This window comes from Tursiops truncatus, chromosome 12 (genome assembly GCF_011762595.2).
Source record: "Tursiops truncatus isolate mTurTru1 chromosome 12, mTurTru1.mat.Y, whole genome shotgun sequence".
Taxonomy (NCBI): domain Eukaryota; kingdom Metazoa; phylum Chordata; class Mammalia; order Artiodactyla; family Delphinidae; genus Tursiops; species Tursiops truncatus.
In genome coordinates this window covers 78,743,397-78,768,884 of record NC_047045.1, presented here as the reverse complement: position 1 = coordinate 78,768,884, position 25,488 = coordinate 78,743,397, and the positions used below count along the sequence as shown (strand labels likewise).

General features: G+C 37.4%; 1 long non-coding RNA gene across 4 annotated transcripts in view; it reads left to right on the top strand.

Moving 5' to 3' along the window:
* The window catches only part of LOC141276108 (uncharacterized), a 381,052-nt gene that overhangs the window by 125,241 nt on the left and 230,323 nt on the right, over nucleotides 1–25,488 (top strand). For all 4 annotated transcript variants that reach the window (XR_012325058.1, XR_012325055.1, XR_012325054.1 and 1 more), the window contains one exon: nucleotides 18,917–18,962. This is a non-coding gene — a long non-coding RNA (uncharacterized lncRNA). The remainder of the gene's footprint in view (nucleotides 1–18,916; nucleotides 18,963–25,488) is intronic.

The following is a 25,488-nucleotide window of genomic DNA, read 5'->3' as shown; positions in this document are numbered from 1 at the left end:
AGAGGTGGGCCCAGAACTCTTACCTAGCCCAGCCCATAAGGTCAACTACAATGAGTGTTTGAGCCAAACTCCATTTGCCCATTGATATTTGGCTTTGGGTTGCGGGGTCTTGTTTTTAGGGCAGAAGATGGTGATGTTGGGTTCAGGCCAGTGTCGGAATAGGCTTGTGTTTCCTCAGCATGGACTGATAGAGTTGGCGTTGGCCTTAGGAAGGAGTTACTGTGGAACAAGGCCAGCTTGCAGAGCACAGCACTGAATTGTTCTCACCTATGCACTTGATACTTTCGTTTTTAAAAACCTCTTATTAAAAGCACTTTGCTAAAAATAAAGTTTCTAAGATACTGAGTGACTTTAAGGAAAAAGTACCTATAAGGACTTACATTGTGCTTGTCACTGTATAATCACAGACGTTTTGACAAAGGTACCATTTAAGCAAGAAATAGTGAAAGGGAAACAAAGATATCTTCTTCTTTTACATTAAATTGGTTAAAAAAAAAAAAAAAACAAATCCCAGATTGACTCATGCAAACATTATTCTGAAAGAGAGTGTTTCTCTTGTGTGATGTGGCCAACTAGTCTGACAGTCCCCAGATTTGGACTTGCTGTGTAGTGATAGCTTTTGTCAGAAGCTTGAAAAACTTAGCTGGAGGAGTGCTCAATCTTTAATAGGTAAAGGGGACCTTCCTGCATGCACTAAACATGGAGAGGACCATTGTGACGTAGCAGGTCTGTTTATTCAGTTCCAAACTGAGTGACTGTCCTCATGGTGGTCGAACTGTGGCCCTTCTAGGGTGACCAACCATCCCAGTTTCCCTGAGATTGATGGGTCTCCCGAGATGCAGGACTTTCAATGCCAAGTTGGGAGAGTTCTGGGAAAGCTGAAGTGGTTGGTCACCCTCAACACTGGTAAATGTTGGGGGATGACTCTTTTCTCTCCATGATAAGAAAATCCTTTCCTTAGTTCTGTCCATAGAAAAGGGAGCCACGAATCCAGACTCTGCTCTCTAATCTGCCCAGTATTAATCAATCTTCCTTTGGAAACTGAAATCGGTTGCAGATGCTCTGGCTCTGAAACAGCATTTGATATCCTACCACCTGAAAGCCCCAGCTACTCTTTTAGCTCTTATCCTGGATTTTCTATAGACCTGGACCCATGAAAGGCCTTCCCCTAATGTGAAGATTACTGCAATTTTATGTGGTCCAAGTTATTATAACCCACTCTCCCCATCACTCCCTGCCCAGCTTGGAGTTAGAAGACCAGTAATCCAGGTTAGTTTGCCACTGTCAGTGTGATGATGGGGAAGTCACCTAAATGCTCTGGTTCTTCATTTCTACCTCTGTAAATGAAGGTGTGGTATTTCCCACATTTAAAGTGCAGCCTATAATATCTGGGGACTCCAAGATTCTCTGTGAGAATGGATAGTAAATAGGATAAAAAATTCTCAGATAAATATTTCCAAAATCCATATTATAAAATTAGGTTGTCAAGTTCCTGTCTATTCATCTTTTTGTACTTGCTTGCCACATCCTGACATTGGGAATAGTTGCCAAAATAAATAAAAATCTCACTGTTTGAAACATGCATTAGTGATATTAGATGAGAAGAATTTTCCAGGCAGTTTTGAACTCTTGCTATGATGTGATTTATGTGAAGTGTTTGGAAAGTTGGCCTGAAGTTTGGCAAATGATCACAAATTGCCTGGAATTATTTAGCTCTGTATGATTGTTTAATTTTTATGAGTGTGTGCGTTCCTTCCTCAATTAAATTGTAAGATTATGGGGGCCAAGAAGCAAGGGTTATGCTTCCAGAAATTCTCCACAGTCCCTAGGACAGGACTCTGCACATATTGAGTGGGAAGGCTGTGTATATAGTCATTGAACGAGAGCATTGTATTTCTCCAGGTATTGGCATTTGTGTTGGTTGGTGGATGGCCCATCAGTAGAGTGGCCTTGGAGAGTGAATTATGTGTGGAAATAGCTCTAGGTTATGTGAAGAACATCCATTCATTCATTAGGTTGTAATTAACCCTACAGGTTCCCACTGTGGTGTTAACATTGAATAAAAACAGAGACAAGATAAAAAGCTCTTTCAAGTTGACACGAACTTGAATAGGCCAGCTATTAACCACTGATGTTGAGCTCTATTTTGTCAAGATAATTTCATGCCTCACTTTGAGGTGAATCTAATGTTGGGAATATTTCCTCTAATGCTCAGCTTGCACACCCACCTTGGGGTATTGAGGCACCACTAAGATAAGCTGTGGGAGAAAAATCAGCGTCATCATTTTTCTTATTTTTAAATACAAAATGAAACAGATCTTGTGCCAGTTAGTTCTGGTAAAAACTTCTAACCTTTGTTGTCTTATATTTCTCATTTTTTTAAATGGAAAGAATTCTAATTATGGCTATGGAGACCTGAGGTATTTGTGTATATTATGTCATAGAAGTACACAGTGTAATTATTATTATTACCAATAAATCTTCTTATCAGTGAATCTTAAAACAGTGGAATCATTGCATTCCTTTTAAGCAGGGAAATTGTACATTATATACTAATGGCTACTACCATGAATCATTTTGACCTACTGTGTCAGGGATGGAAATAGGCTTTTTCTTGACTGTCAGCTCTGATCTACTGGCAGTAATTGACAAGAGCACTGAGGTAAGGATTATGAAGCTACCTCTAGACCAGGAGTCAGCAAACATTTTTTGTAAATGTTTCAGGCTTTTTGGACCATATGGTTCCTGTTGCAACTATTCAACTTTGCCGTTGTAGCATAACGATAATAAGTAAACCCAAGGGCATGGCTATGTTCCAATAAAACTTTATTTACAAAAATGGGTGGCAGTAAGATTTGGCCCATGGGCCATGGTTTGCTATATCCTGCTCCAGACTCAGAAAAGGTAATGGCCGATTAGTTTTGTCTGCTATGGGCATGAAAGCAAGAAGTAGTGCCACGGATACCCTTCCTTTCTTTTCTGTGAGTGCCCACAGCATTCAGTGAAAAAGAGTTCCGATCATAACTCTGGCTGTTGGTCAACATGCATAACCTAGATAGATCAATGGAGGTTTTAGACGAGAATCAGCCAGTTGCTCTCTCCATAAATTAATACAGTCTGTAATCATTTATCCACAATTCTAAAATTCCAAAAGCTCTGGAAATCCAAAGCTTTTTTGTTTCAAGTGGCAACATCTGAGCTGTCTCATTTGGCAGTAAAACCTAGCCAGAGCGGACATAAGGCTCTTTGTAATCTGTATTTATCCTGCTTAATGTGACAATTGATATGTCTTGCTGTTTGATTACAGGATGCCTTCCTAGACTCTGCTGGGAGGGTTACATACTGAAAGGGATATGTACCAAATTACCTTTCTGAAATCCAGAAATTTCTGAGTCCTAAAACCATTTGACACAGAATTTCTGATGAGGAACTGTGGACTTATAAACACAAACTCTCCTTTTTCTTTTATGGAAGGAAGAACATCTTCAAGAAATGCATGTCTGAATAATGACAATAAATTAGTCTAATCAAGCCATCTGACCAATTGCTAGTTATAATTGTGTAATCAGCTTAATCACCTGTGTTAATGAAGAGTTAAGTTTCTGATTTTTCAACCCAAGTAAATCCAGGAAAATCAACATTAATCTTTCCCATAATGACCTTTTCTCTACTCCTTTTATATAAATGCATTTTGACAGCGCTGTTTGGCACATCTATCCATACAGAACTGTGCAGATCTTTGTGGTCAATAATTGGCTTCTACAATCTTGGGTTATCTCTGCAGGTGCAACCAAGTGTGGTATATTGCAGTGAAGGTCAAGGGGATGTATGAGCATTGAGTTGGATCAGATCTCAGGACTCATTAGAGCCAGAAGTTAGAAGGACTAGACCTCAATCTTGCCCTTCCACTAGCTGTGTCATGTTTCTAGCTCATCCATAAAATGGGGCTATTGACACTAGGGTGGAATAGCACATCTCTCATTGTCTTTATGTATCAATACCTGCCATCTTTTGTCTACCTTTATTCCAGGATTTACTATTTCCCGCTTTCCATTGGACCACAATTTCCTTGAGAGTAAGAAAGCATCTTTTATCCCTTTGTATCTTCAGTCTTTAGCACAGAAGTCAGTTATGTTTGTTGGCCAACTGAATGCTCACAGATTCAAGGACTTAAAACTAAAGGGGATCTCAGATACCATCTTCTCAAAACTTTCTATTTTATAGATGAGGAAACTGCTATCTAGAGGTTTATTAGACAGTCCCACGTGCTGGATACTATTACCAAGCACTGTACTGACACTATTTTGTTAATTCTACAACAGCTCTGGGAATTAGGTGCATCATCCAGTTTCACAATGAGGCAGTTGATTCTCAGAAGGTTAAGTAACTTGATGAGAAGCAGTACAGATTACTCCAGGTTGAACCCAGGGTCTGTCTTACTTCAGTGTGTATTTTCTTCCATCATATTGTAGCATCATGCCTGTCCCTAATGACTGATAGTTGCCCCTAGATCCTCCTAGGGTATTCTGTTCATTTTGATTCATATCCACTGGAGAATATTAAGTAAATATAATCCTTGCCCTGACACAGTTTACAGTCTGGAGGAGAAGCAGATGTTTGTAACCTGGATTACTGCTATAGCTTCTCCCTGCCTCCCACCTGGGCTTATTAGTATACAATTAACAAATAAAATTGTAATATATTTAAAGTGTATAATGTGTTAATTTGAGATACATAGTGAAATAACTACCACAATTAAGTTAATTAACATATCTGTCACCTCACATACTTACCCTTTTTTTTAGTGAAATCTCGTAGCAACTTTCAAATGTACAATACAGGATTATTAAGTATAGTCACCATGCTGTATATTAGATCCTCAGAACTTATTCTTCTTATAACTGAAGGTTTGTACCCTTTGACCAGCATCTTGCCATTTCCCCCACCTCCAGCTCCTGGCAACCACCATTCTTCTGTTTCTGTGAGTTCAACTTTTTTTTTTTTTTACATTCCACATACAAGTGATATCATACAGTATTTGTCTTTGTCTGGCTTATTTCACTTACCATAATGCCCTCCAGCGTCATCCATGGCAGAATTTCCTTCTTTTTATGGCTGAATAATATTTCATTATATATATGTATATATACAAACTATATGTTATACTATATATATACACTATTTGTTATACTCTCTCTCTCTCTCTCTCTCTCTATATATATATATATATGACATTTCTTTATCCAATCATTGTGATGAATGGTTAGGTTGTTTCTGTATCTTGGCTATTGTGAAAAATGCTGCAATGTACATGGGGGTGCAGATATCTCTTTGAGACAATTATTTCATTTCCTTTGGATATACATCCAGAAGTAAGATTGTTCTATTTTTAATTTTTTGAGGAACTTGCATACTGTTTTCCACAATGGCTGTACCAATTTACATTCCCACTAGCAGTGTGCAAGTGTTCCCTTTTCTCCACATCCTCGCCAACATTTGTATCTCTTATCTTTTTGATAATCATTCTAACAGGTGTGAGGTTATACGTCATTGTGGTTTTGATTTGCATTTCCCTGATGATTAGTGATGTTGAGCATCTTTTCATGTACCTGTTGGCCATTTGTATATCTTCTTTGGGAAAATGTCTGTTCAGTTCCCTTGTCCATTTTTAATTGGGTTATTTTTTTGTATTGAATTGTAAGAGTTTCTTATATATTTTGGATATTAACCCCTTATCAGATATGGTTTGCACATATTTTCTCCCATTCTGCAGGTTGCCTCTTCACTTTGTTGATTATTTCCTTTGCGCTGCAGAAATTTTTTTAAGTTATAGTCCCACCCACTTGTTTATTTTTGCTTTTGTTGCCTGTGCTTCTGTTGTCAGATCCAAAAATGATTGCCAGGACTGGTGTCAAGTAGCTTTTCTCCTATGTTTTCTTCTAGGAGTTTTATGGTTTCAGGTCTTACATTTAAGCCTTTAATCCATTTTGAGTTTATTTTTGTGTATGGTGTAAGATAAGGTCCAATTTCATTATTTTGCCTGTGGATATCCAGTTTTCTCAATACCATTTAATGGAGAGATTGTCCTTTCCCCATTGCATATTCTTGGTGCCTTTGCTGAAAATTGGTTGACCATACATATGTGGGTTTATTTATAGGCTCTCTATTATGTTCCATTGATCTAGGTGTCTGTCTCTACATCAATACCATACTGTTTTGGTTACTATAGCTTTGTAATATAGTTTGAAATCAGAATGTGTGATGTCTCCAGTTTTGCTCTTCTGCTCAAGATTGCTTTAACTATTCTGGGTCTTTTGTGGTTCCATATGAATTTTAGGATTATTTTTCTATTTCTGTGAAAAGTGCTATTAAAAGTTTGATAGGGATAGCAATGAATCTGTGCATCACTTTGGTTTGCCATAACTTCTTAACCTAGTATATTTGCTTTTCCCCTCATCCCCTTATAGCCATTACTCTGTATAGCACCAGAGTAATTCTATTGGTTTATAAGAAGATCAAGTCCCTTCTCTGCTCTAAGCCCTCTGATGATTTCTGACTGAACTTAGTATAAAAGCCAGAGTCCTTTCAGTGGCCAATAAAGCCCTTTGCAGGCTGGCTGCCATTATTTCTCTGACATAATCTCTTGCCTCTCTCCCTTTTCCCATTCCATTCCAACCATATTGGTCTTCCTGCTCTACCTTGAACATGTCAGGCACACTCCTACCTCAGGACTTTTGCATTTGCTATTCTTCAGGCTTGGAAGACTCTTTCTCAGATATCCTTGCATGTTTTTTTCTTTTATCTTCTTTAGTGAGATTTTTTACTGTTCAACCTATTAAAAATTGCAATCCCTCCTACTCTTCATTTGCCTGGTACATAATAGGCACTCATATTTTAAAAATATTGAATAAAATATATTATTTAGTGGAATGTAACTGGTACTTTAAAGATGTCTAACTGAAGTGTCATAGGAACCCAGGAATCCTTTCTCCTTAACCACATGGGATTTGTAATTCCTCTGTTTGGTGAGGATCACATTTCTCATCAGTCATGAAAAGGTTGGACTCAGCCACACAAAGATACAAAGACATTATGCTGGAATTAATTGAAAAATCTATTCTTTAAAATAATTATAGGATTGGATGCATTCCAGTTTTCCAAATACAAGGAACTGGTAAAATTATGGGATATCTGGTGAATGGAAAATGATACAATTAAATAAAATTAATTGTCTTTTAAAAGACTAATGACATGGACTTATATTATTAAGAAAAATAAAAAATCAAGTTATAAAATAGTATAAAATGATTCCATTTTTGTATGTATATTTCAAGTAAAGTTTAAAACTATTTTCATGAGTTTTTTTTTAAATTTCCATGAGTTCTTAACCTATTTTATTCCATGAAGTCTCATGAAGTCTATGAATTCCTTCTAAAATTAATGTTTTTAAATGCATAAAAATAGGATAACAAAAGAAACTAATTATATTTAAATGTACTTATTAAGATTTTAAAAGGCAAAAATTTTTTTTAACATCTTTATTGGCGTATAATTGCTTTACAATGGTGTGTTAGTTTCTGCTTTATAACAAAGTGAATCAGCTATATATATACATATATCCCCATATTTCCTCCCTCTTGCGTCTCCCTCCCACCCTCCCTATCCCACCCCTCTAAGTGGTCACAAAGCACTGAGCTGCTCCCTGTGCTATGCGACTGTTCCCACTAGCTATCTATTTTATGTTTGGTAGTGTATATATGTCCATGTCACTCTCTCACTTTGTCCCAGCTTACCCTTCCCCCTCCCCATGTCCTCAAGTCCATTCTCTACATCTGCGTCTTTATTCCTGTCCTGCCCCTAGGTTCTTCAGGACCATTTTTTTTTTTTTTAGATTCCATATATATGTGTTAGCATATGGTATTTATTTTTCTCTGACTTACTTCACTCTGTATCACAGTCTCTAGGTCCATCCACCTCACTACAAATAACTCAATTTCATTTCTTTTTATGGCTGAGTAATATTCCATTGTATATATGTGCCACATCTTCTTTATCCATTCATCTGTCGATGTGCACTTAGGTTGCTTCCATGTCCTGGCTATTGTAAACAGAGCTGCAGTGAATATTGTGGTACATGACTCTTTTTGAATTATGGTTTTCTCAGGGTATATGCCCAGTAGTGGGATTGCTATGTCATATGGTAGTTCTATTTTTAGTTTTTTAAGGAACCTCCATAATGTTCTCCACAGTGGCTGTATCAATTTATATTCCCACCAACAGTGCAAGAGGGTTCCCTTTTCTCCGCACCCTCTCTAGCATTTCTTGTTTGTAGATTTTTTGATGATGGCCATTCTGACCAGTGTGAGGTGATACCTCATTGTAGTTTTGATTTGCATTTCTCTAATGATTAGTGATGTTGAGCATCCTTTCATGTGTTTTTTGGCAATCTGCCTATCTTCTTTGGAGAAATGTCTATTCAGGTCTTCTGCGCATTTTTGGATTGGGTTGTTTTTTTTTTTATATTGAGCTGCTTGTAAATTTTGGAGGTTAATCCTTTGTCAGTTGCTTCATTTGCAAATAATTTCTCCCATTCTGAGGGTTGTCTTTTCATCTGTTATGGTTTCCTTAGCTGTGCAAAAGCTTTTCAGTTTCATTAGGTCCCATTTGTTTATTTTTGTTTTTATTTCCATTACTCTAGGAGGTGGGTCAAAAAGGATCTTGCTGTGATTTATGTCATAGAGTGTTCTGCCTATGTTTTCCTCTAAGGGTTTTATAGTGTCTGGCCTTAACATTTAGGTCTTCAATCCATTTTGAGTTTATTTTTGTGTATGGTGTTAGGGAGTGTTCTAACTTCATTCTTTTACATGTAGCTGTCCAGTTTTCCCAGCACCACGTATTGAAGAGGCAAGACAAAATTTTGATGTAACTATATATGTGCTTTTTAATTATCACACTGAATAATAAGACCCTTAAATATAGCCATACTAAAGTTAAATTTTACCTTTTAGTGACAAATCAGTGTGAAAGCTGTGGTAGCTTAGCTTGAATAAGAACGTTAAATTGTGAGATGGTCTTTACCAAGGCAACACTCATTCATGTTGAACATCCAATCAATTTTGATTTCTTTGTGATCGTTACAAGTAGTGAAAATCTAAATTTACAAAGTATCTACCATTGTTAGTGGAACAAATTGCTTCCATAACTTTTTTTTCTGGATGACAGTAGGCTCTCTCAAGGAACATAAGAATTCTTCAAACCTTTTTTTTCTAGATCTTTAATTCTTTAATATGTTATTTAGATTTTTAAACACTGCAGTATAACTTACATACAATGAAAAGCACAGATCTTAAGGTAGAGTCCAATGAGTTTTGACTAATGCATAATCCTATTTCCTCCCCCCTCAAACATTTTCTGATTTCTATCACTATAGCTTACTTTTTGCTCATTTCAAAACTTTATACAAATATAGTCACGTAGTATGTACTTTCTTGTATCTGCCTTTTTTTGCTTATTTTATTGTTTTTGATCAATATCTATTTAATTATGTATATTAGTTGTTCATTCATTTTTACTCCCAAGTAGTATTTCATTTTAAACAAATGATTTATCCATTCTCTTTTGATAGAATTTTTGGTTATTTCCAGGTCTTGACTATTATGAATAAAGTTGCTATTATTCTTGTATGTCTTTTTGTGGAAATACATTTTACTTTCACGTGGGTAGATATCTAGGAATGGAATTTCTGGGTCACAGGGTAAATTTATGTTTAACTATATTAGAAACTACCAGTTTGGCAATTTGTGTGTGTGTGTTTTTTTTTTTTTCTTGCTCTTGTTTTTGTTGTTCAGTCTTGCTAAGGGTTATTCAACTGTACTAATATTTTTAAGGGAAAAAACTTTTGACTGTGTTAATGTTTTTAATTATTTGTCTGTTTTTCATTTTATTTATTTCTGCCCTGATCTTTAGGATTTTCTCCTTCTACTTCAGGTTTAAATTACTCATTGCTTTCTAGGTTCTTAAGTTGAAAATCTAGATAATTAATTTTAAACTTTTCTTCATTTATCATATAAACATTTAAAGCTATAATTTTTCCTCTAAGCATTGCTTTAGTTACATCTCACCCATTTTGATATATTAGCTATATGTTATTATTCAATTTAAAATATTTTCTAATTTCCCTTGTGATTTTTTCTTCAAGTAATAGGTTGTTTAGAAGTATGATGCACTATTTCCAAATATCTGGAGAATTTCTAGATTTTTAAAATTGATTTCAAATTAACTGCATTATAGTCAGAGAACATACTTTGTATAATTTCAGTCTTTGAAAGGTATTGATATTTGTTTTTCCCTTTATTCTTTGTTTCTTTTTTGCTGTCTTTCTTGCTTTTTTAAAGTTAATCTAATATTTTTATTTACCATTTTATCTCTTCTATTAGTTTTTTAGCTATATCACTGTAATCAGTTTCCTATTGCATCTATAACAAATTACCGTAAACTTAGTAACTTAAAACAATACAAATTTACTATTTTATAGTGCTAGAGGTCAGAAGTCTAAAATGAGTCTCACAGGGCAAAAATCAAGTTTTCAGCAGGATGGCTGCATTTCTTTTTCAGACTTGAGGGGAGAATCCATTTCTTTGCTTTTTCAGCTTTTTGTGGCTGCCCATATTCTTTGGCTCATTGCCTCTTTCCATCTTCAAAACCAGCAATTACACCACTCTGACCTCTGATTCCATGATCACATCTGCTTTTCTGACACTTTTCACTTATTAGGACCTTTGTGATTACATTGGGTTTACCTAGACAAAACATGATAATCTCCCTATCACAAGATCTTTAATTTAATCACATCTGCAGAGTTCCCTTTTCCATGTGACATAACATATTCACAGGTTCTGGGGATTAGGGCCTGGACATCTTTGGTATGTGTGTGTGTGTGTGGGGGGGGGTCATTATTTTACCTACCACAATAGGGGAATATTATCTGGGAACTCCTTATTGGCAGGAGTTTTATTATTAGTAGTATTTATTTATTAGTATTTGTTTTATTTATTAGTATTTGCTGTAGAGATTACAGTATGCATCCTTAATTCATCCTGGTTTAACCTGAATTAATATTTAACCACTGTATATGTGATGATATGTTATATAAGAACCTTACAACTATATAGTTCTTTTATACGCTCCCATCCTTTGCGCTATTGTTGTCGTGCATTTTATTTCTATGTATGTTATGAATCCCCAGATGGATTCCTATTAAGTTTTTCTTTAGTCAGTTTTCCATTAAAGGAATTAAGAAATAAGAAGAGTCTTTTACATTTATCCACATATTTACAATTTCTGGCATTCTTCATTCCTTCGGGTAAATCTGAGTTTCTATTTTATACAGTTTTCCTACAGCCTGAAGAAATTCCTTTAATCCTAATGTGAAGGTCTCCTGTTAACCAAATATTTCAGGTTTTATCTGAAAATGTCTTTATTTTACTTTCATTTTAAAACAATATTTATGCTGCATGTAGAATTCTAGTTTAAGGGTTTTTTCTCTTTTGCCACTTTAAAGATATCATTTTATTGTCTTCTGGCTTATGTGTCTGATGAGAACACTACACTCATTCTTTTTGTTGTTCTTTGTATGTAATGTGTCTTTTTTCTTTGTCTGCATTTGGGATTTTCACTTATTTTTGATTTTCAGCAACTTTGGATATGAGGTATGTATGTGTGGATTTTTTGGTGTGTGTATACTTGGGTTTCATTGAATTCTTTGGTTCTATGCATTTGGAATTTGGAAAAAAAATTTGCCATTATTTCTTAAAATGTTTTGGTCACAATTTTGTCTCTCATCACATTCTTAGATAACAATTACACATATGTTAGACTACTTGATATTTTCTCACAGGTCACTGAGGCTCTGTTCATCTTATTTAGGCTATTTTCAATCTGTGCTTCAGTTTTCTTGGTTTCTATTAATCTGTTTTCAAGTTCATAAATATTTTCCACATTTTCCAATCTGCTTTTAAGTCCATTCAAAGAATATTTTATCACATATTTTATTTTTCAATTCTAGAAATTTCATTTGGTTGTTTCAAATAGATACCATTTTTCAGTTTAGAGTGCCCATTTATTCAATTATTTCTTCATATTTTCTTTTAAATCTCTGAACATATTTAGAAAAAACTATTTCAGAATTTTTGTCTGCTAATTCAAATAGCTATATCATCTCTGAGACTGTTTATATTGATTTTTTCACTCTGGATTATGAGTCACATTTTCTTGCTTTTTCATATGTCTAGTATTTTTTGATTGTCTACTGGACATTGTAGATGTAAGCTGTTGGTAGTTTGGATTATGTTCTTTATGTTTAAAGGATATTAATTTTTATTGTGTCAAGTAGTTAATTAAAGGGCTCAGTTTAATCCAGAGTGGAACTACTCTTTTTTTTTTTTTTTGTGGTATGTGGGCCTCTCACTGTTGTGGCCTCTCCCGTTGCGGAGCACAGGCTCCGAATGCGCAGGCTCAGCGGCCACGGCTCCCGGACCCAGCCGTTCCGCGGCATGTGGGATCTTCCCGGACCGGGCACGAACCCGTGTCCCCTGCATCGGCAGGCGGACTCTCAACCACTGCGCCACCAGGGAAGCCCCAGAGTGGAACTACTCTTAAAGTGTGAATTTTCTTAGGTCTTAAGTGAAAACCCCAGGTATCATCATGGGATCTCCACTTTGCTTGGTCAGTGCTCCATTTTCTAGCATGATGAAACTTTCAGAATATTAGTCAGACCTCCCAGTGGCTCCTTCATGCTGGGCTTCTTGGCACCTTTCCTTGAACATGCACAGCATAGTTTTTATCCAAAGCCTCATGGGGGCCCCATGCAGATTTCTGGGGATCCTTCACTGGCCAACTTCTCCTGACGTGTAAATTCCAGCTGCCTCGGTAGCCCCAGACACGGATATTTGTTTCCTTTTCCCAGTGAAACCGCTAATCTCTCTTTTGGCTTCACATCTGTGTGCTGCACTTTGGAAGGTTCTTGCATGTAGAAAACTGAGGGTGGATATGGAACTTATCTCATGTGTTTCCCTTTTCTCATGGATCACAGCCTTGTGATTTGTGTTGCCAGTGGTTGAAAATAATTGCTTCATACATTTTGTGAAGTTTAGTTATTGTTTACAGTGGTAAATAAGTCTGATACCTATTATTCCATCATGGCCCAAACTGAGAGTCTTTTGTCAAAGCTATTTGAGTGTAATTTCAGTTATGAGAATGTGCTACTTCACTCCTTGGTGGCTAAAGCTGTACCAGGTACAGATGTGACAAATACTAGGCCAGCCGTATTGTATGTCATGTGTCTACACACAGACACTGTTATCACATGTCATTTAGTGACAGGTCTAATAATATAATTTCAAAGTATTGATGAATATAAATGATGTCCTAAAACATCTTCAGTAACTGTAATGTGATCCTTGTTGATGGTAAGGTCACAGGCATTGCTCATAATACTGTGGTTTGTAGTTTCTATTTGACCTGGGTTCAAGTTCACTGATCTTTTCTTCTTCAGTGTTTAATCTCCTGTTAAGGATACTCAGTGAAATTTTCATTTCAGATACTGTATTTTTCAGTTTTAGAAATACAAGTTTTTTTTTTTAAGTTTCCCTTTCTATTAAGATAACCTACCTGTTGCTACTACTGTGGTTTATTGTCTACTTTGATAATCAAAGGAAATGCAAAATTTGAGTGAGGATATAAAGATGTATTTTATTCCTATCCAAACTGGGTCACCTGGATCCCAAAATATTACTACTGGTGACCCTTGTGTGACGATTATGGGAGATTCTTGTTTTCTTTGCTCTTTTCTGTTTTTACTAATATTTTTTCAATGAGCATGTATTACTTTGTAATTGTAAAGACTATAGATAGCTTAACTATATTAACATTTAAATGGCATATACATAAAATGTAATATTCTTTTCAATAAGATTATGTAAAGTTTTAAAAAATGTATTACATAATGTTGAATTCATTATATTCCAGTTAAGGTAAAATGATTAGACATGTTAAAATGATGGTAATTTTTCTTAAGGATGGAAGACAGAAAAAAGCAATATGATTAAGTATCATATCAATATTTATTATAACTGTTTTCTCAATTTTAACATATTTGATATTCTATAAATAAATCTATTTCATATATAGAAAAACCATTATTTTTTAAAATGATTTATATGAGTAGTGTAGTTGTAAATCCTTTATGATATATTTGTGCCTTATTAGTCTAATACATTTTAGTTTTCAGTGTTGGAATTCATTAATTATTATGTCTTGTCATTGAGAGGAGATAGCTTTTTGATTATTCATTACAGTTAACTGCATATATCTAACAAGATTATTTTAAGGTAGTTACTTCATGAAAGTAGGTTAAGACCTTGAAAAGTAAGTGTTTTTTCCTTCAGGATATTTATTAAATCACTATTATGCGAAGTATTAATAAGGTCATAAGCCAGTAATGATTAGCTTCCAAATTTTCATTTTAAGCAGTTGTTATTTAATATAAAATAATCCTGCTTTCTTTTTGCTGTGTTTGTAATTCCCTTCGTCCTGGGCAGTGGTGTAGAGTAGATACTGGAGGATGCAGAGTTTCTAAATAAACAGCAAACTCCATTTAAAAGATGGCCTGTTTAAAAATTAGAAAACCATGAGACAGGTAAGTGTTAAATGAACCATCCAACAGGATTTCAATAAAAGTGTAAAATCCTTTCTTTCAAGTGGAGCCCTATTACAACTTGGGTCCTGGGGCAGCTTGCGGGATGCCAAAGGCCAGTCTGTGTTCTCCAAACATCACCTTACACAGGGGAAAAGGTGGTCATCCTCTGGGTCACACCTCTCGTGTGCGTGGCTGTCCTGTCCTGGGCAGCAGTATTATTTGTTCAGCATACATTGTAAGTGATGCAACCACCACCCAGACCCATCGGTACGTTTCTCTTACAATCTGGCGCACAAATTCATTTCTTGGTGTATGGAAGCATCATTCCCTCTTCAGCCTGGGGCCCCGTGATTTGTAGTACATTCAGTATTGATTGCTCACTATTCTGGGAACGTCACATATCAATTTGACTGTGCCATATAGCGTGATCATTCACTACAAATGTGTTTGAAATATTTCCTTGCAGTGACAACTGCTAAATGAACAGATATTCCTTTCTATCATAGAGTGAATTATATCCTAGACCCTCAGGCTTGAAGGAGGCTGTGTGGAGTCCCCTACATGAATAACAAGGGAAAGAGGGATCTTCATTTATAAGAAGTTCAGGTGTAACATCCAGCAAGTGTCCATGTGAATGTAGGAAACAGATGCTTGGAGTCTTCCAGGATGGAGATGGTCAAGTCCTTCAGAAACACCTTTTGCCACCATTAGCGCACAAGTGTGGTCTGGCAGTGTGCTCTCATCTTGCCTCCCGAGAGGCTCCAGGATAGTGAGGAGAGCTGGGAGATTCCTGGGACTTCAGATCGCAGTCACATCGTAATAAACAGCAAAATGAAACAGCTTCCATCATTTTTTTCCTGCTCCGCTGCACTCCAGTTTGCAACAACTTTCTAGAACTTCTGTCAGTGCACACATCCTCAGAATCACTTTTGGGACCTCTTCTCTGCTGGCCTCTAAACCTAGGGACCTCCTCATTCTAGGTCCTGCATAAAAGGACACACTGTCTCCTACTCTTAATTATTCAGACTCCCCAGTGTGGGGTATGTAAAAGTTGTTTTTGCTCGTAACTACATGGAGAGAGGTAGGTATACAAAATGATAAACAGGAAACTCATAAGAAATCTAAAAAAGGTAGAGTTATGGTCACCCTTGTCCCCTCATCTGCACAGAAACGAAAAGAGAGTGAGGCAGGATATTTCTTAGCTTTTGTCTGTTTATTTATGATATATTTCTTCTCGTTCATTTCTGTCCACACCCTTCCCGTTTTCCTTCAGGAGTAGTGAATCCTGAATTTGCCCTATTGCATAAAATAGAGTTTACCAAACCACCCAATTATAGGAATCACCTGAAGTTCTTGGTAAAAAATGGATCAAATGGCCCCATCTATGATGTAAGAAGTAAAAGTCTCCAGAGGAGAGACCCTGACTGTCTATGTTTTAAATCATTGCTCAGGTAATTTATATTATCAGACAAACTTGGGAAACACTGTGCAGACTTATCTATGGTACCAAGTAAAAGTCCATCTTCAATTTTCCTTGTACTGCTGGGCTCTTTAGAGAGTGGAATAAAGGTGAGTTTACACAAGAATTCAAACAAGGTTTTTTTCTAGTTCAGAAGAAATGCTAGAGAATAATTTATACTGAAAGTTATAATGATCTAATAGAAATAAAATCATAAACTATAATGTAATAAAAAATTATTATTGCTACTCACATATTTGCTCAGAGTCTGTACTCTTCCTCAAAAGTTCTGGAGGCTATTGGTCAAGAAAAGATCAAGGGAAAGAGTGGGAAAGTGTGTGCAGAAGACTGTGACTGGCATATTCTTCTCCTGTATGTGTGAAAATTCTAGAAAACTCTGTGAGAAACAACCAATGCTTATGAGGGGTGCAGGATGGATTTAGTTTTTCAGTCTATATATTTCAGTCTTGATTGGTTTATATTGATGTTTTGCAAAAAAAAGGTATTATCTTTATTTTTAAAACAAATAAGAGTTAAAAAAAAAAAAACCATACATTTGCCTTTCTCAGTATCAGTGGGTTAAACTTTCTCCACCTGAAGAAGCCAGCTAGCCATTTGTGACTGATAACAGAGAGCAGCTGAGGCCGCCTTTCCATGAATTTGATGGACGTTTTCATTCCTACATCTGGTTCTTTTTGGCCATACAGGCATGATTAGATTTCCTGGGTCTCTTCTCTCCTGTGGCCTTTTCAAGGAGCTTTGCAGAGCCCTTGCTTCTCAGGAGAGCCATTCAGGAAGACTGGACACGGGCTGGAGCAGGGCTGCATGACTGGCCTGCTCCGAGGCTGTCCAGTTTACAATAAAAAACAAAACAAAACAAAAAAACACCAAACAACATGCAAAAACAACCTTCCTGCTATCCAGCAAGTAGCAAAATGCTCTTTTGATTGTAGCTGTTGCTATAATTTAAACAGAAAGTATCTTACATCCATTTTTCTCAAACTGCTCTAATCACAGTAGTTTTCATTTTACTTTAATGGAGCAAATACATCTGACGACTTAATTTTGCTCCTTTCTATAACGCTATATTGCATCTTACATTTAAGCATTCCAGGCTGCTCTTGTGTATTTCCAAAGTAGAAATGATGAAAACTTCCTTAGTTATGCTATGACTTTAAAAAATTAAACTGTACTTCCAAATGACTTACTTCATTCAACTCCAAATGAAATAATGGCTTTGGATGTCTCTTGTATTTTAAATTTAGATGGAAATTAAATTCAACACAAACCACGTTGGGCATATAATAGTCAAATATCATTTTAAGAGATTATTATTTGAATGGATCATTTTCTTGGGGGCTACTATTTGTAGCTAAGTGAGTAACAGTGGGTTCTGCCTATCCTTATTAATGCTTTGGAGAGCTTTTCTTGTTTTCAATCCCACAGATAAAAATCTTTTTCCAAAGAGGGAAAAAAATTCCCCCTGGGATATTGTCATTTTTCTCCTGTGGCAGATAAATTTCTCCATACATTTGTCTTGAAATATTGGCTTAGCCATTGTCCATATAGTGGTTCATGACTAAATTATTTTAAGTGTATTTTAAGTGTATCTGTATACTTTTTTTCTGGAAACTTTTGGTTTCAGGTTTACTGGTGTCATTGGTGCATCCTTAAATGATGGCAGACTTTGTCCTCAGTGAGGGGTAGGGAAAATATCCCCTAAGAAATCATATTGGGGAGGAGCCTGAACTTTATATTAACAACCTCTCAAACTTTATGCAGGCGTATTCAAATTGTTCCCTTGTACACTGTTCCTGCAAAGTCCAGACCAAGATATTTAATAAGTTTTGGGAAAAGCTGTTGAAAAGCAGAGTACTTCCCTTATAAATGCCAGTCAGTCATTTCATTTCGTACCTTTTGTGATAACCTTAAGATGCTTAACGTATAATAGTTTAATAGTCTGCTGTCACCGTTTTCATTTAATTAAAATTTATGAAATGCATAGAGAATATAATTAAGAGAATTTGTTCAATGCAGATGTCAGCCTAATGCCAAAGAAAGGACTTATATAGGAAGGTAGAAGGCCTAGACTTCGGTCATTTTTCTGTGCTCATTGTGAATTTGGGAAGTCACTTAACGTTTTCAGGACTGTGTCATCCTTATTTGAAAAGTGGGGATGATAATACCTGTTATGGACTTCGTTTCTTTACCTGTAAATTGAGCTAGATCAGTTTCCCAACTTTTTTCCCCTTCTGTTCTACAATACAGGATTATTTTAAAGATATGAAACAAGTATAAAAGTATCTTTAAAATATCTATAGAATGCAAATATATTTTACATAGATTGTTGCCATCTTTTTTCAAGGTAGGATTCTGACATGAAGAGTGTAGAAGCACCTATTTTTGGAAGTCCTAAAAATTAAGCCCTATCTTTCCTGAAGAGGGGAAGATAACCTCTTAAAATGTATTAGGACATGGGTATTTAAAAAAAAACCCTCATCAGTTGGTTCTTTAAATGGGCCTCAGATGTCCTAGGGCTGATAGGGAGTTTGTGGCAGAGGTTTTAGTCTGTAGTTTGGCTTAACTTTTTCTGAATTACATAAAAGAAAATTACTAAGCAGGTAACAAATTTCCTTAGCTGTTTGAAAGCAGATTTCGCCTGTATTTAGGGTGTGAGGTGCCTATTTTTAAAAAGCAGGACATAAATAAAAGATATAAATATCATTCCACTAAGGTTTGTTTTTCTTTTTTATCCTCTCTAGCTCTTGCCAAGGGTGTTGAAATCTGCCGAGATTTATTTTGATGAAGGTAAGTTGCTTCTCATTATCAGGCAGTAAAGATGTTCTGTTATTGTTTACTGCCTCAGCAGCTCTGAAAGGTGCTATCTGAACACTTGTGGTTATAATAGGCAGAAATAATGAAAAGCTGGTTTTTGCTAGTGATGTCCAAAGCTTTGATTTACGTCTTCAGAAGGTGAAAGATTATTACTGACACGTAAGGTGGTTTTGAAAGATAACAGGTCCCGGAGCCCTAACTGTGAGAGACTTTTGAGGTTTGATCTCGGAGTAGTGGGTTCGTAGGTGGAGAAGGATTTTCAGAAATGTAGATCTTGGCCACGGCTGCTGTGAGGCACCTACAGAGAAGGGAGTCACCAGGTGTGGAGGTCCTGGTCAGTCAGAGGATGTGCAGGTTTAAGTCGTCACCTTGAGTTGCTCTTCTAAAACTGCTGCGTGTTAAACGTGGCACATGCACTGTGGGGGCAGTAATGTGGCCTGACTATGTCCATATATAACAGAGTCCTGGACCAGGAACAAGGGGACCTACCTGAGTCGGATGCTGGCCACACATGTGATCCTGAGAAAGTCGTCTGCACTTTCTGGAACCCAACCAGGGCTGGATCAATGACCATTGAGATTAACTTCCCCAAATGAATTCATTTTTTTAAAGTACGAATTTGTTGAATGTCTGGACAGTAGGCATCTAAATGTGAATAAAGCTCCGTTCTGGTGGTGGTGGTGAGCTAGATGTGAAAGTGAATATATACAAAACAGTATAGTAAGACACATACTGAGGAATGGATATGGCATGGTGGACACACAAGTTAGGAAACCATTTCTTTTAAGGGTAGGAGAGCTAATGGGAGAGTTACAGGATATTGCTTTTGAACTTAGTCTTGCATGATGGTTCAGGAAAAAAAGTCCAACAGGGGAACAAGGGTTTTCTACATAAAGGGCCAGATAGTAAATATTTTTGGTTTTGCAGGCCATATGGTTTCCATGGTAACTACTCTGATACTGTAGCACACAAGCAGCAATAGTAAATGAAGGGGCATGGCTATGTTCCAATAAAACTTTATTTACTAAAACAGGCCAGATTTGGCTTGTCGTCTTTTGTTTGTTGACTCCTGCTATGGAAAGGCCACATGCAAATATGGATGCTTCTTTCCATCTTTGGAATTTTAATAAACATGACTTCACAGATTAATATACATGTGTGTATGTATAAACCAGGCTATGTTCATCAGAAAGCAGCTCATATCCCTACAGCACTTACAATCTCCAGGCAAACTGGCCCAGCTTCCAGCTCCCAGCTCCCACACCTACGACCAGTTGTCTGAATATTTTCTCTGGCTGCCAGAGCTGCTAGGCCATGCATGGGGATCAGGGCAGGTATGCTGGGGAATTAATATGACCCTCCCCTCCTCCAAGTCCTCAGTCAACTATTGACTGAAGTTGGTGGATAAGTAGCCCAGTCGCTTTCCTCTGGGGAGGGTTCTCAGCATGGGTTCTATGGACTGTCTCTGAGTTGCCCACAGGAATGGGTCCGGTGGCCTGCAGTTTTAACTTGCTTCACAACACACTGTTAGTGGCGTCTTACCTTGCCTGTCTCAGGTACCCCCTTCACCTGTAAGTCCATGGTCACCTCTCAAATCACCTACTTGTACTCAAATCTGTGTATTAACATTTGTTTCTGGAAGAAGGCAAACCAAAACAATATTGGGGGCCTGGAGGACATAAATCAAACTCTGTATGTGATTACTTGGAAACTCCTGATTAAGAGATGCTGCAGAGAAGCTTTCTCCAAGTAGGGCAGCCCTCCTCTGCAGAACTGATTACAGAAGATCTTCGTTGGGTGCAGAGACCCATAATGGAAAAGAATTTTCTTGACTATTGACAGATTTCCCTACTTTTTTTTTTTTTTTTTTTTTGCGGTACGCAGGCCTCTCACTGCTGTGGCCTCTCCCGTTGCGGAGCACAGGCTCCGGACGTGCAGGCTCAGTGGCCATGGCTCACGGGCCCAGCCGCTCCGCGGCATGTGGGATCTTCCCGGACCGGGGCACGAACCCATGTCCCCCTGCATCAGCTGGCGGACTCTCAACCACTGCACCACCAGGGAAGCCCTGATTTGCCTACTTTTTGATCAGGGCCTGTAGCAGATGCCATTGATCCCCCTCCTGACACCCCCTGCAGCTGCTGACAGTGCCCGCCTGCCCCCACCTCACGCACCTGCATCCATCTCTTTTCCTCCCACTTTTGGAGGTGCTGATCTGGGCACAGATGCAACCTAGACTTGTTGAGTGATCAAGGCTGGGGGAGGTTTGGAGAGATGGACTCACTGGGATGGGTTTGGAGGAGATAAGTTTGAACAGGCTGGAGAGGAGGATGGGGCCGATCATGATGGGCGCTGAATGACTGGCTGAAGTATGTGAATTTCATTCTGTATCCAGAGTGGAGTCACTGACAATCTTTGAGGAGGGAGTGGCGAGAGTGTTCAGTGACATTCAGTAAGTACTTGTTGATAGCCTACAATATGCCAGGCATTGTGGACAGGTGCAGCCACATGGACAGGAAGGTGCTGAAAGTCACCGCCTTTATGAAACCCTTCCTGACCCCTTAGGTAGACAGTGCCCCTCTGCATGCCACTATTCCTTCTAATAAGGCATCCTCTAGCACTTCGGTGCACTTATTAAGTGCTACCTATTTCCACCTAATACTGCCTGTCTTATTCACCTCTGCATTGAGCTTTGTGCCACAGCTAGCCATAATTAAATGGATTTTCAGGTTTGTTTTTTTTCCTACAAGTGACATTTGGTTAATAAGAACATTGAGCTCAGTCTTTAGGGAGGGAGAAGTCAAAATCAGTCAACATGCTTCCTGAGAGAGTGTTTCCCACTGTTCTTCCCACAAATTTTCAGCAGAGTGAGGCCAATTCACTGCTTGTTTTAGGCTTGAAACTCCTCCTGAGTGCAGGGATGAAAGCTGGTGTGTAACCAGCTTTATGCTTCCTGAGAGGGGTGGTCTTCTTGACCAAAGACCACTGACCATCTTTACTCTCATGTCTGAGACCTTGGGGCTATATAAGCACCAGTCCCTGGAGCTGTCTTTTTCTCCCTTCACCAGATCACCTGAATCACTCTTCTACACCCTGATCTAAGGATTCTCAACCTTTTTGAGTAAGAAGAAATCCATTAAGTACTTCATTGTGAAGATTCTGAAACATACACAGAAGTATTAATTGTAAAAACAGTAATAAATAATCAATCCTTATATACTCTTCACTGAGAGTCAACAGTTATCTAGTTTCCCATTCTTGTTTCCTCTATTCATTTGTTTCCTTATTGCTCAAGTATGTTAAAGTAAATCCCAGTCATCATTTCATTTCACCCGTACGTGTGAGTATGCATCTCTCTTTTTTTTTTAGTTTATTGAAGTATAATTGATTTATAATGTTGTGTTAGTTTCAGATGTACAGCAAAGTGATTTAGTTATACATACAGAAGAATCCTTTTCAGATTCTTATCCATTATAGATTATTACAAGATATTGAATATAGTTTCCTGTGCTATACAACAGTTCCTTGTTTTTCATCTATTTTATATATAGTAGTGTGTATCTATTAATCCCAAACTCCTAATTTATCCCAACCCCCCATTTCCCCTTTGGTAGCCATAAGTTTGTTTTCTTTCTTTTGTTATTTTTACTTTTTGGCTGTGCCACGTGGCATGTGGGATCTTAGTTCCCCAGCAAGGGATCAAACCCCTACCCCTTGCGGTGGAAGCGTGGAGTCTTAAGCGTTGGACCTCCAGGGAAGTCCCCATAAGTTTGTTTTCTATGTCTGTGAGTCTATTTCTTTTTGTAAATACAGAATTTGTAAATAAGTTCACTTGTATCATGTCTGTGAGTCTATTTCTGTCTTGTAAATACAGAATTCTATGTCTGTGAGTCTATTTCTGTTTTGTAAATACAGAATTTGTAAATAAGTTCACTTGTATCATTTTCTTAGATTCCACATATAAATATCATATGATATTTGTCTTTCTCTGTCTGACATTTCACTTAGTATGATAATCTCTAGGTCCATCCATGTTACTGCAAGTGGCATTATTTCACTCTTTTTTATGGCTGAGTAATATGCCGTTGTATATATATATACCACATCTTCTTTATCCATTCACCTGTGATGGACATTTAGGTTGCTTCCATGTCTTGGCTATTGTAAACAGTGCTGCTATGAACATTGTGGTGTGTGTATCTTTTCAAATTAGAGTTTTCGTCTTTTCTGGATATTTGTCCAGGATTCGGATTGCAGGAGTATATGGTAATTCTATTTTTAATTTTTTAAGGCACCTCCATACTGTTTTCCATGGTGGCTGCACCAATTTACATTCCCACCAACAGTGTAGGAGGGCTCCCTTTTCTCCACACCCTTGTAAGTATGCATCTCTTGAAAATATGGCCATTTTCTTATGTAACCACAATGCACAGTCACACCTAACAAAACTTTTCATAATTTCTTGGTATCATCCAATATCAAATCTAAAATTTCTGGATTGTTTCAAACATCTTTTTACTGTTTGTTGAAATCAGAAATTAAATAAGATCCACATGTGTCATTTGATTGTTCTGGCTCCTAAATTTCCCCATGGGAAAACTCAGTGTTCTTTGGGATTTGACCTCACTGCTTACTGGGGATTTGTGACGATCCTTCTACTTTGACAGTTTTCGCCCTCCTTCTCTTCCTCCTCCTTCTTCTTTTCCTCTTTTTTAAATGGCAAACATTAGGTTAAATGTCGATAGTTTTGGTGGGGACACTGAATTTGAGCTTGTGTTCTTGTCTTAGAGGGCTGGTTCTTGTCTTTGAAGATCTGGCCTGAAGGTTACAGCATCAGGAAAAATAAAACTACAGGTGTAAACCTGCAGTCTTTTTACCCCTTACAGCTTTGACCTTATTACCTCAAGCAGTAAGTCTAACCCTTTTTTCCTCAGTGTATTGAAACTAAAGAATAAGTAGTTGATTCCCACTGTTCTTCCCACAAATTTTTAGCAGAGTGAGGCCAATTCACTGCTTGTTTTAGGCTTGAAACTCCTCCTGAGTGCAGGGATGAAAGCTGGTGTGTAACTGAAGTCGCTGGATATTGTGTGCATAAGAAGGGAGACTGAGTTGAATTTCATGGGCTTTTCTGCAGCTTTCTCTCTTAACTGAAAATGTTGGCATTTTCTAGGAAGTTTGCTGTATGTTTATTGAGAAAGAGAGACTTCTCTTCAGTACAGTGTGACATTTCTACAAAAATCAATGATTTAGAAACAGGTATCTGAAATGAAATGTGCAACTTCAGTTTCCATCTGTTGGAAAGCCTGCTGGGTTGGTTTTGAAATCTTCATACATGTTTGGTACACCTTCAGGGGGTAAAAATTATATTGACTCTGCACTTTGGAACATGTAACAGATACCTTTTGAATGTGGCAAAAAATATAACCACCACCTAGTCCTGTGTTTTCCAAATTGACTTTGGGGTATTTACTTAATTTTTTTTGACTTTTAGTACTAGTGTTTACATCTTCCTTTTATCTTGGAAGCTTTTCATCTTTATTACACATGATTACTTAATCCAGTGGAAGGGATGGTAATGAATGTGGCTCAGCACTGCCTCCTCCATGTGTCAAGTTGAAACTTGTTCTTAGAGGTAGTGAAGCTTATAGGAGCATGATGATGGTTTAATTTGAATTTTGCAAGTTAAACATGCCGGGCACTAACTATTGACACAGTGAAGAGGGAGAAGCTGAATCCGCTTTGAAATCCAGCTCCTCCGCCCAAGATACTCATGAATTTTTACATCTTCTTTCAAGCCCTTAAAATATAAAAGGATTAACTTCTAAAGTTACTGATAAAGGGGGAGAGAAAAATAGCGAAGAGTATAGAAAGACTCTAACGAAAACTCAGCACAGGGCTAGCCCTTAATTCCAGCTCACAATAACAAGAAGAAAGCATTACGGCGAGTGAGGAGCAGAGCCGTTTACATAATAACTTCCTAGCAACAGCTGTAATGAACAAATACGGGCAGATGAGTCAATTCTCTAAGACGCTACCTCATATCAGCGCTTAAAAAAAGGGGGAAAGGAAGCAACAACTAAATATCTGGCGTTCCTGAATTTGGGTTATGTTCCATGTAGTTTTAGACCAGACCACTTGATCTTTGTTATTGTGACTTAAAACCGATTTGACAAAAGAGAAGTAATCTGGCGAGATGAATATCATCTCCACCTAGGCATAAGCCGGGTGAGTGGAGTGAAAGGTTTATTACCTTTTCTGGGAACGGATGGTTAGGACTGACGCTTGTGAATTTTCTGGCTTAACACTTTACATATATTTCTTTCAAACCTCACAGCACTCCTGTATAAGTAGATATGATTATTTGCAACTTACAGATAAGGAATCTGAGGCTCAAAGAAGGAAAATCGCTTGGCTAAAATCTCACAATCAATAATAATCAAAGTAAACGTAGTCCATTTTGGTTGAGCACACACTGTACCAGGTGCCTGGCACTGTGCTGAAG